This window comes from Saccostrea echinata, unplaced genomic scaffold (genome assembly GCF_033153115.1).
Source record: "Saccostrea echinata isolate AGI-Se365-2 ecotype Australia unplaced genomic scaffold, CSIRO_AGI_Sech_v1 ptg000036l, whole genome shotgun sequence".
Classification (NCBI taxonomy): Eukaryota; Metazoa; Mollusca; class Bivalvia; order Ostreida; family Ostreidae; genus Saccostrea; species Saccostrea echinata.
The window spans coordinates 7410543-7422515 of record NW_026889785.1 but is presented as its reverse complement, the minus strand read 5'-3'; positions in this window follow the sequence as shown (position 1 = coordinate 7422515).

Below are 11973 nucleotides of genomic sequence, written 5' to 3'. Positions count from 1 at the left end.
ATCTCAAAGCTGCGAACTGAGGAAAACACATCAACAAATGGATTAATGACAGTCGATTTGAACGTTAACTTAATTGTTATGTTGTCTTACTAAAGTATAAAGAATTTAATCCTTTCAGTATATATATATGACAATTTACTTTTAACATACATTCTTATGAAAGTCACAATGGATAGCGAATTATACCGAGCTGAAGAAGAAAACATTTACAAAATAGTAAGTTCAATAAAAGACGTGAATACTTTGTTCACTTGGGCGGTCAACCACGCGCTGGCAAATCACCCGATTGTTGCTAGAAGGACTCTTCAACTGTTACAATGGGAGACGATACAAAAGTAAATCACAATGTAGAAAATACTTTTACTGACAATATTGCAATGAAATAGTTCTCAATTTAACATAATTATTCACAAAATGGATCATGTATAAAATCAATAAAACCAGATAGAAATATTTACTACCACGTCTAATTAACAAATAATTGATTTATCAAAACTATTTATAAATTAAACGTTTCAGAAGAGCTAACGAAAATGACGATTTTTTGGAAGACTTTATGGGGGGTTTACCCGAGGACCAAAGAATATATAGGGCCGTTCAGAATATCAATGATATAAAAAGTTTAAAGCTATGGTCCGAGAAATGGGGAGTAGCAGACCATTACAATGTAAAAAGGAGAATGAAATATCTTAAGAACCTGGAGGAGGAACAAAAGTAAGATTTTAAAATTTTTTTTTATCATGTTTAACCAATTAATAAAGACATTGGGGGGGGGGGGGTTAGCAAATCAAAAATTATAACTTTTCATTTAAAGTCTATTTTTGTTTATTAAAAAAAGGAAGCAGTCATGCATGCTTGTAATTACAATATATGCATATCGTGATTTGTTCTTAATAATTTTATAGGTCCGTGGAGAATGCTGAGGCCCAAAATCCGGAAGAACCGATGGAGCCTGATAGTGCAGAAAATAAACAACAGGTCAGGCACCTCATATAAACTCTCTCTCTCATTATAACATTATTTTTGCAATTAATTGGTTTTAATTTTTAGGAAAAAACAAAGGCGAACGGAAAAGGGAAAGGCATCAAATGTAAACGCTGCGGTCATATTTGCAAAAACAAAAGGGAATTAATAAATCATAGGAAAGAGCGCAGAGTTACAGAAGCTCTCCAACCACCCACAAGCCCCGACCAAGAAAACCAACTATCTACATCATCGTCCTATCAACCGCCACAGAGAGGGTCACCTCCGGCAGGTCATCCTGTAACATGCAGAAAATGTCAGGAATCCTTTTCTAACAGAAAAGCACTGTACCTCCATCAGAAACTACACCATCAAAGTGGTGAAGGAAATACAGAGGTACAGTTTCCATGGGAAGCAAGAGGAGACCTGCCCCCCATGGGGCGATGACACAAGACTTCGCGACACCTTTTTGGCAAATAAGAACTATATTTTATCAAAGGGAGATCAAGGTTCTGTAAAGAAAACTGTTAATTTTCCATTAGAAAAAAACGTTTCTACAGATAATTTAATCGAAATTCTGCAAAATTGTTGTCAAACAGAATCACAGACATTTAGATTGAATCTTTCTTTTGGTTTTATTTTGCAAAATATTGAGACTGGAGAATTTAGATATTTTATTCCGGATAGAAACGAAACTGTTTTTGATCGTCCAGTTCTCATCAATAACATGAAAGATATCAGAAAGAAATTGCGCGAGAAATTAAATTCTTTAAATTTAATGGAGTATTTAAAACGACAACGACCAAATAGTAAATGGCGTATTGTTCACATCACAAATGTAAAATTTTATTTTTTTCGGAGCAAGTTTTTATTTGCTTAACTTTTATGTGTATGTGATTATTTTTTTTCAAAACTTTTTTTTTTGTTTTTAATTTTTTTAAATTTATTTTGGTACTAAATGTAAATAAATTGGTCGTCGTTTTTTTTCTTACACAGCCTTGATCTTCAGATAAAACAAAAGACCGATGAGACGGATAATTAACAAATACTTGACCAACTGTCTGACTGCGGCAAACTTCAGTAGTGCCGCTTGAATTTGCAGAAACCGGAAAACAATGACCCGACCGAGTTTGTACTGCGCAATAAACATTGGTCTGACTGGACCGCGCAGCTGGCCAGTATCATCACTTCAGTTCAGACAGCGGAAGAAAGATGAATGTTGCTCTTGCTATCGCGCTTTACGCCAGCGTAACCATCGTGCAGGGATGCCACATAAGGGACCAGTCCCTTATCTGCAGAACCTTACCACACGCTTTGGACGAATTAAAGAAGGATCTCAGAGTGAAAGTGGTGTTAATTGAATCCGCCATAGACATGCCAAGTGAAGAAGTAGATCTGTCCGCCTTTCACTTCCTAAGACTGAGAATCCTAACCACAGACTTGTCCTGCAATAAATTTGTTTTCAACTTTCCCACTGTCGTCGTTCTGCGTGAAAATAAATGTGAAAAGGTAATATATAATGTATCGGTTTTACACCGTTTTAATACAGACATTTTGTATTATGTAAAAATTGTCCGATGCCAATAAATGATAACAATAAAGTTTTTTTTATTCTTTCATTTATCTCTGATTATTTAGAGTATACTTATATTTCAATTATTAAAGGAAAAAAAATGACCCTCCCCTTTTTTTAATTCTTCAGCACGAGGGGCTGATGTCGACGCAGACTACGGAGTTGGTCACCGCCATTACTACACAGACCGCTGCTATTGTCTTCAGCAAGTATATAAATATTTTATCTATGAATTGTACTCAACTTAATAATTTTTTTTATATTGATAAAAAGATAATGAACCAATTTTTTTTTATTTAAAAATTAAAGAAGAAAGAAATAATTTTACCACATTTTACAACTTTCTCATGTAAACAATTAAATTTGTAAACAAACCCTGGATAATTGCGACAGGGATCTCATCAGCCCTTTTTACCATCTTGGCTCTGTGTGTTATAGTTTTCATGATTGTGAGACAATGTAAACGTCGAAACATTAGACAAACTCTCGACAGTGAATCTGTTCAGGAATTCAGCATTATGCGTGAGGTGAAATTGGACTGACTTTTTTTGATTTAATCGTTTTAGTGTTGGCGGTTTGTTTGAAGACTGCAAGACATACCAGATACACAGAACGACCTGCGGGGCTTAGGAGAGGCAGCTGTCCCGAACGAGCGTGTAGCACCCCGTCTCCGCAGATCCCAAAGGATGAGAAGAGCACCGAAGCGTTTCATTTGTGAATAAACTGTGTGATATAAATTTTTTAAAGTCTTGTAAATAGTTTGACTTTATACATGTAAATAGTGCTTTATTATGCAAAAGACAAGTCTACAACTTTGTACATATTTTTTAACGTTTCTTATCTTCTTTTCTTTTTCTTATTTCATTGCTGATTTAAAGAATTAAAACTAAAGAATGTAAAAAATATGCTATGTAAATATGCAAAAGGAATACTTTCACATATGGAAGAAACAATGAAATATCTGTATCTGACTGTATAAACACAATTAAAAAAAATCCTTATATCTATTTTTTTCTTTCTTATGAAATAAACTTTTTAGAGAAATAAAGTGGAAGTAAGTGAGATAATCCTATTTAGGATTAAAAGGGATGATCTAACTGACACCAGGAAGATTTACGTTTATATAACAACACACTGAGTGGTGTATGAAAGGATTGAAGGTGTTTTAATAAGCAAAGCCGTATTTTAAAATAGAAGGTACATTCATATCTTTTACAAGTAGAAAATACTAGTTGGAACATTAGGAAGCGATTAAGATATATTATACCACCTTACTACTTAATATTGAAAATGTGATAAACATCGTCTGATAATGACATTGAAATCCTATTAACTCGGAAATTATCAAATCATATACTGTATCGATACAGGTACATAATTCTTCATGGTAACGCCTTTCTGCTTTAAATATTCTTTGTTCTTAACATTGTATGTCATTCTGCTTCAAGAATCAGTTCAATTGACTATGGCTAAAGAAAGTTACAACTTATGCTTAAGTAGCGAGGGATGTCTTAGGATTTTCCCAGATGAATGTAATTCAAATATAGACATAAGGACAGATGGAAGAGGGGGAGTTTTCCGAGCAGAAAGGCCAGGAACTTTCCCTGTCTAGATGGAGAGTTTTGTGTGATCGTTTGGAAGACGTAGTGTGCGCCGTTTCAAAAGTGAAGGCGAACGAAGATGTGGAATTCAAATTGCATCTTGGTGGTCAAGTGTATGTGTCTGTAAATTCTCCCTACATGTGCGTTAACATTAGAGAATTTACAAGAGATAGATATGCGAATAAAAAGGACAATTTATACCTTACACCTAACGGGCTGTCTTTACGATTCAAGGAGTGGGACGCTCTAGTGGACAATCTACAAGAAGTCAATTTTCAGCTTCCGGTAGACATGGATTGTGTGGTGCCCTGTCACTTAAGTCACGACAACCAAATGGGAATGATTGAGTGCGCAGAATGCAATCCGGGTAGTGAAATGGAATAAACTGTGACAATATAACATTGTACATAATGTATTTGTAAATATGAACATTAACACCAGTGTGTTTCTTATATAAACAGTTCTGTAGAATTTGTAAAATTAGTATAGATATTCAAATGACTCATTTATAAATAAATTTGTGTGAAAAAATAAACGCTTTAAAAATTTTACTTTCAGCCTTTCTGTCAGTGTGTATAATTAAGACTTTAATAGAAAGCATTAAAGTTAGAGGGACTTCATTTTAGTTCCGACCGTGCTTACGCCAACATGTTTCCTTTCAACAGTTGTACTACCATATCTATATCTGGCTCGACCGGTTCAGGGAAAACATGTTTTGTTAAAAATATAATTAATAATATAAAATTGATGTTCTATCCCATTCCTCCAGTGAATGTGTTGTACTGCTATGGCGTGTTTCAAGAGGAATTTAGTATTATGGAGAAACAATTCCCATTTTTAAATTTCGGACCCGGTTTACCTAGTGACTCTGATATAAACGTATTATCAGAAAGCAACTGTCACAACTTGGTTGTCATTGATGATCTTATGAATGAATTAGTGTCAAATAAAGAAATGGAAAAACTTTTTACGCAGTGTGCGCATCATAAAAAGCTAAGCATTTTATATCTGAATCAAAACATGTATTGCAAGGGTAAACACTCTAGCACAATAAATCTAATATAAATACGCATTACATAGTTTTGCTAAAAAATCCGAGAGATATGTCACAAATTCAATGTTTGGGTAAACAAGTTTTTCCTGGGAAATCAAATGCGCTTGTGGAAGCATACAGGGATTGTATGGAAAAGCCTTTCGGGTATCTGGTGCTAGATTTATCTCCCTGTGGCGAGGAGGCTTATCGTATAAGCACTGGCATTTTCCAGATGAAACCTGTATCATATATAAACCATTGTAAAGTTTGAATACTAATTAGATCTAGTTTGACTGTCGAAAGACGAACATCGTGTCAGACTTAAAGAGATGAGTAAAACATTACAGAGTGTGTCAATGTACTTGAAATTATTTTTTGATAAAGACACACCGAAAGAACAAAAATTGGGATTATTGTATACTGCAAGTAAGAAACAGATATTAGCTTTAGTGGAGATCTTTTACAATATTTTAAACGGGACTATTACATTATCTGCGAAAGCTCATAGGCTGCTAACAAGAGGTGACTGTGCAGAATAAAATACGTGCAGTAAAAACTTATTATAAAATTTTCTTTCAACTAATGGAAGAAGTGCGTGAGTCGATCAGAAAACTTATAAAATGAAGTTTACTCAGAAAATGGTTCTCGTTCCCTTTGAAAAATACGAAAGATTAACAACAAAGTCAATCGAGGAACCCCCAAAAGGAGTCGTTAGAGAGACAGACGAAAACGACAACAACGACCATACAACAAGCACAGGCGAATCAACTCACAAAGAAGACGAACAAAAGTTGCCAGAGGGTAGTCCTGAGAGAAAAACGGATAAAGGAAAAATAGAGGAAAAAATTATACCCCCTCCCGGATTGCCGTCAAAAATTACCACCAGAAGAAAAAAAAATTAAGAAAAGTGTTAAACAGAAAATAAAGTGGCTTACACTTAAACAAGAATAATGCAAAGTATATCAGATTATCTAAGTTCAATTTAGTACGACAGCACGCATCCTGCTACATACACCGGCGCAGAAAAGTTATTTAGAGCAATGAAAAGAGATGGATGTTATGAAATTTCTCGGAATAAAATTAAAAACTGGTTACAAGAACAAGAAGCATTAAGTGTTCACAAACAAGCACGAACTTAATTTACAAGACGGAAAGTGATCGCGACTTATGAAGATTATCAATGGGATGCCGATTGTGCGATACTAGACTCGCTTAAATCCTACAACGAAGGTTTCTCATCATTTTTACTCGTCATTGACATTTTTTCCCGTTTTTGTCTGGGCTGTAGCATTAAAAACGAGGAAAGGAAAAGAAGTCACAGGCGCGTTTAGCATTATTTTTCAAGAAGGCAGAAAACCACATGTTTTACGCACAGAAAAAGGAAGTGAAATTGTTAATAGAGACATAACCCATTTAATCAGATCCGAAAAGATTAAACACTTTGTCACAAAAAAATTCCGTTAAAACGTCTTATGCAGAGCGTGCCATAAAAACAATCAAGTCGAAGCTTGTTCGGATTATGACCTATAGACAATCTCACCGATGGATTGATGAATTAGGCAATATCACAAAGAGTTATAACAATACCTACCATCGTTCTATTAAAATGACTCCCGCAAGCGTGACCAATGAAGACCGGTTTCATTTTTGGAATTTACAAAATTCACGACCAAATTTTATTCCAATTTTTAAGAGGTATAAGTTTAAAGTGGGGGATGTTGTTAGAATAACATATTTACGAAATGCATTTCCAAGGAATACGACGAGCGTTGGACAAGAGACCTATTTATTATCAGCTCCAGATTTATTAAAGACGACCATTGTTTGTATACCATTAAAGATTACGACAATGAACCAATACAGGGTACATTTTATCAAGAAGAATTACAACGCGCTAGAGTTAGTAACGACACAGAATACAAAATTGAGAAGGTGTTACGCAGGCGACGGCGTAACAACACAAGAGAGGTCCTGGTGAAATGGTTAGGATGGCCGAATAAATTTAATTCCTGGATTTTAGCGTCTCAGTTACGTGATACACAAGAATGACGACACAATATTTTTTATTCTGCTCATCTAAAGACTGTTAAGTTTTTCATCCTGAAAATAATTCGAACGATTTTATAATAGAATTACCTGTAGCGAATTATTACGTAACGATGATTTGTTTATATAACATTGCTCCTCGCGAGCAATGGGTTTTTGTTTACGTTGAATTGCTCCTCGCGAGCAATGGGTTTTATGTATATATATAGGAGCGATTTTAGACAGTCAGTCAGTCAGTTTTTGATATGCATTACGATCACTTCGGACAATTTTTATTTGGATTTTTATACTTACTGGGTTTATGCTAGTGTGGATTTTAAAAATGTGAATAAACTGTAAACTTGATTACTTGCGTATCATTTCAAGAATATTCATTGGGAGAAATGGAAAACACTGAGAGTTATTCCCCTTAGACCGTATCGGAAAAACGTTACAACTGGTGGCAGCGGTGGGATTTAACAATTCTGGTGTGATACGATGATTCAAATGGATTTTGTTTTCAATGTGTCTATATTCTTGGAGTGATTTCCGTGTAAATTGGATTAATTCTTTGAGCAGGAATTAAAGCGTGAACACAGTGATTTAAAACGGAATTTAAAGTGAATTCTGTGAATTTGTGATTAAAATTGATTCTGTGTGGAAATAAATACTCGGGAATTTTCGACTTTCTTTGTGTGCTGATGGATTAAAAAAAATGTCTTTACCAGGCAACCGGACAAGATACGTTAATATTTACGATGTTGATGAAAGTGGAAACTATATTTTCGTTCGAACGGAGGATGCGTCAAAACGGAAAGAAAGCCCGAATTGTTTTGTGATGTTCATAAAAAGTGAGAATATTCATTACATTCGCAAACAAAGTGGAGAAATCAGCAAATATTACAAATGTTTTGCGTGTGGATGCAGGATTAAGGCGTTTTTGTGATTATTGTGACTTTACGTGATTTTAGTTATTATTGTGCGCCGAAATATATCAAACATGGAACAAACTACGTATTCACCTAGAGATATGGAATTGACTGGAGACGCGAGTGATAGTCCTATAGCCGAAACACCAAGAAGTACAAGGAATATTCCGAGAAGGGAATATGGTTCATCAGCAAGGAATTTAATGATGAATTTTAATGAGGCGGAGAACGTTAATTCGCCTATTCATGCAAGTACTCCAGCGTGTTCAGAGCCGGACCAACAGACCGACTTTAATCAGGAATCCAGTGAAAGCGAAACTTCACAATGGAAAAACTTCATGTGTTTATGGGGTTTGGTATTTCTGGCAGGAAGTGTAGGTTAATACCTTTTTATAAGTATTTCCCAGGATACATGCTGCTATGCCTTACACGGGAATTTCTGATGACAGGAACCCTGGCAATTTTGTGCGTTATACTTATTAGTATTATTTGCAAGCTGGCATTTAGAGATGATCTTGTAAGTGGGCGCAACAGAAACACAGAAAGGAATTTAACATCAAGGACCCCTATACCACGACGTACTCCGAATCTCTCGCCAGGCGTTAACCAGAATGCAATGTCAGGTGTTCAACCTTCCCCATCTAGGGCTCCCAATACAAGGAATACACCAGCGCAACAGATAAATGTGAAAAGAACATTTACGGGAGATGGCACAGATATTTGGAGTGAATACATACGATATTTTGAGAATATTTCAGAACTAAATGGCTGGGATAATGACAGAAAACGCAAAGTATTTCTTTCAGTGTTGCGGGGACAGGCGGAAACATTCGGTTACGGATTATCCGATTCCGAGCGGAGCGACTGGAAACTGTTAACAGAGTCAATGAACCGGAGATTTGGTCACATGGCCATGAAAGAGAGCTACATTACGGAAGCAAAGTTGCGATTTAAGAAGCATAGTGAGACATTCCGAGATTTTGGACAAGCTATCCAAGATTTATACAGACGACCTTATCCGGAAAGCAGGGAATATGTACAGGATGCTAGTCTCAAGACTTTCCTTGACAACTGTAGTGAATCAGAGGAGTTTCGTTTAGCTGTTAAGAGAACACGACCAAAGACTACCGATGAAGCGGTTACAGCAGCAATGCAGGAAGAGTGCATTACACTCACAGAGAACCGGAAACCTAGAGATCAAAGGATCATAAAACCCCCAATTTACCAGGTATGGTCAAATTCTACTAAACCGGAAATTAAGACGGATATGCCAGAGCCACGGGATACAGTCCAGAGACGGTACTATAACAACAATAATAATGTTGCGAAAGGTATGAATTATCAAGCGAGGGACAAGAAATTGTGCTATCATTGTAACTCAAGTCAACACTTAATCCGAGATTGCCCAAAGAAAGCAACTTCAAAGAAAATGCAAAACACAGGTGCGACTTTCCAAAACAGGAAGAATCAGGAAACACCCGAGCAGCAGTTAAACGACATTCGACCGAGGCAGTAGGCCGTGTTTCGGTCACAATGCACCACAGGCCTAATACATTGGATTTGCAACATTCCGTTTCAGAGAACAGGGAGACCAGATATGAAGCTAAATTGCTTGACAAGCTTTCTGTGGTAAACTCCGAGGAAGGCGAATCTCCAGTTCATAATAAGGAAGCGGGTGTAAATGATGCAACGCACATCGATGTGAACTCCAAGCAGGGCGAGGTCCACAAATACCAGAAATTTAAGGTTAAAGGATCCTGTGACATGAGGATCAATGGATGGGTAGAAGGGACTCCTCTTGAATGGAAAATCGATACAGGTGCAGTTAATACCTTTATTACGGAAGATATATTTTACAATATCTTACCGGAAGTTAGACCTGTGCTGGAACGCGTGCATAAGAAATTTCACATTGCTGATGAAAATGAATTACAGATTCTAGGGACTGCAAAAATGATTTTAAGTTTTGGAGAAAAAGACATTTTATTTCGTGTTTTTGTTGGAGGAGTTAAGTGCAATCTCCTGGGACAGGATTTCATGAGGCAATTCAAGTGCAACTGGGATTATAGTGAAAATTCGTAGGTGTTAAATTTTGATTCCTACAATCAAGGAGGAGAAATTCAGTCATAGAACTTTGCGGGTTTTGTCCATAGCGGATTGTGTTATACCCGGGCGACATGAAGCTTTAATTAAAACTAGGATACGATGCACGGCAAATCTAGGTGATGGAATCTTATTGCCGATTAAACAGTTCATGCATGTTTATGGATTAGTGATTGCGCATGCTCTTGTAAACGCCGACAAAAAGGAAGTGTTTGTGCGTGTATTTAATCCGTGTGATAGCGATGTTTTGGTGAAAAAGGACACAGATGTAGCACTGTTTTCACCTGTGAATTATATTAGTGAACATATTCATGAACAAGAAGTATTTGATGTAGATTTTGAAAGGAAATCTGAGGATTTGCCTGAACATCTAAAGAAGTTGTGTTCAGACGGATGTGAACATTTAACAGAGGAAGAAAGTATTACTTTCAAGGAATTTTTAATGGAATTCAAAGGAGCATTTGCTGACCCGAACCAACCAATGGAGCGTGCTAATTTTGGAGAGCATTGCATTAAATTGAAAAATGAATCGCGGTTTAAGGAACCACCCAGGCGAGTCCCTATATTTAAAAGGGAAATACTGGACACGGAAGTTCGGAATTTAGAGAAGCATGGACTTATAGAGGAGTCCATGAGCCCTTGGTCATCACCCCTTGTCCTGGTGCAGAAAAAGGACAAAAGCTGGAGAGTGTGCGTAGACTATAGGAAACTCAACGCTCAAACGATTAAGGATGCTTATCCCATTCCAAGGATTGCCGATAATTTAGATTCATTGGCGGGATCTAAATGGTTCACTTCATTGGATTTAAACATGGCATACCATCAGATTCCAATATCGGAGAGTGACAAAGAAAAGACTGCTTTTGCAACACAACGTGGAGGATTGTACCAGTACCGAGTTATGCCTGCCACTTTTCAGCGTGTTATTGAGAGAGCATAACAAGGACTACAATGGCATATAACAGTTCTTTACTTGGACGATATAATTGTGACTGGTCAAGATTTCTCGGATCATCTGAATAATTTACGACAAGTGCTCGATCGACTTGGGCAAGCAAACTTGAAACTTAAAGCGAAAAAGTGCAAATTCTTTCAAAAGGAAGTGATATTCCTCGGACACATTGTGTCAGAAAAATGGTGTTAAAACTGACCCGGCGAAAACTAGAGCTGTCGAGGAATGGAAATCACCAGAGAATGTATCTGAATTAAGGAGTTTCTTAGGACTTGTGTCTTATTACCGGAAATTCATTAAAAACTTTGCCGAAATAGCGAAATGTTTACATGCACTTACAAGTAAAAATTCTAAATGGGAATGGATGAATGAATGTGAAAATGCATTTCAAATGCTGAAATCAAAACTAGTGACTGCTCCCATACTAGGATATCCAGATACGGATGGAGGTGTATTTGTTCTAGACACTGATGCTAGCAACAACGCAATTGGAGCTGTTCTGTCACAAATTCAAGATGACAAGGAGATAGTTATTGAATATGCTAGCCGAACTTTGAATAGTGCAGAGAGAAATTACTGCGTTACTCGGAAAGAAATGCTAGCGCTTGTGTATTTTATAAAGCATTTCAAACATTATTTGCTCGGGCGGGAGTTCATTCTTAGAACTGACCACGGATCATTAGTTTGGCTGCACAAACTTCGGGAGCCAGATGGACAAGTAGCGAGATGGCTTCAACAACTGGGACCATACGTTTTTCGGATTGTGCACAGACCAGGCAAACGACATGGGAATG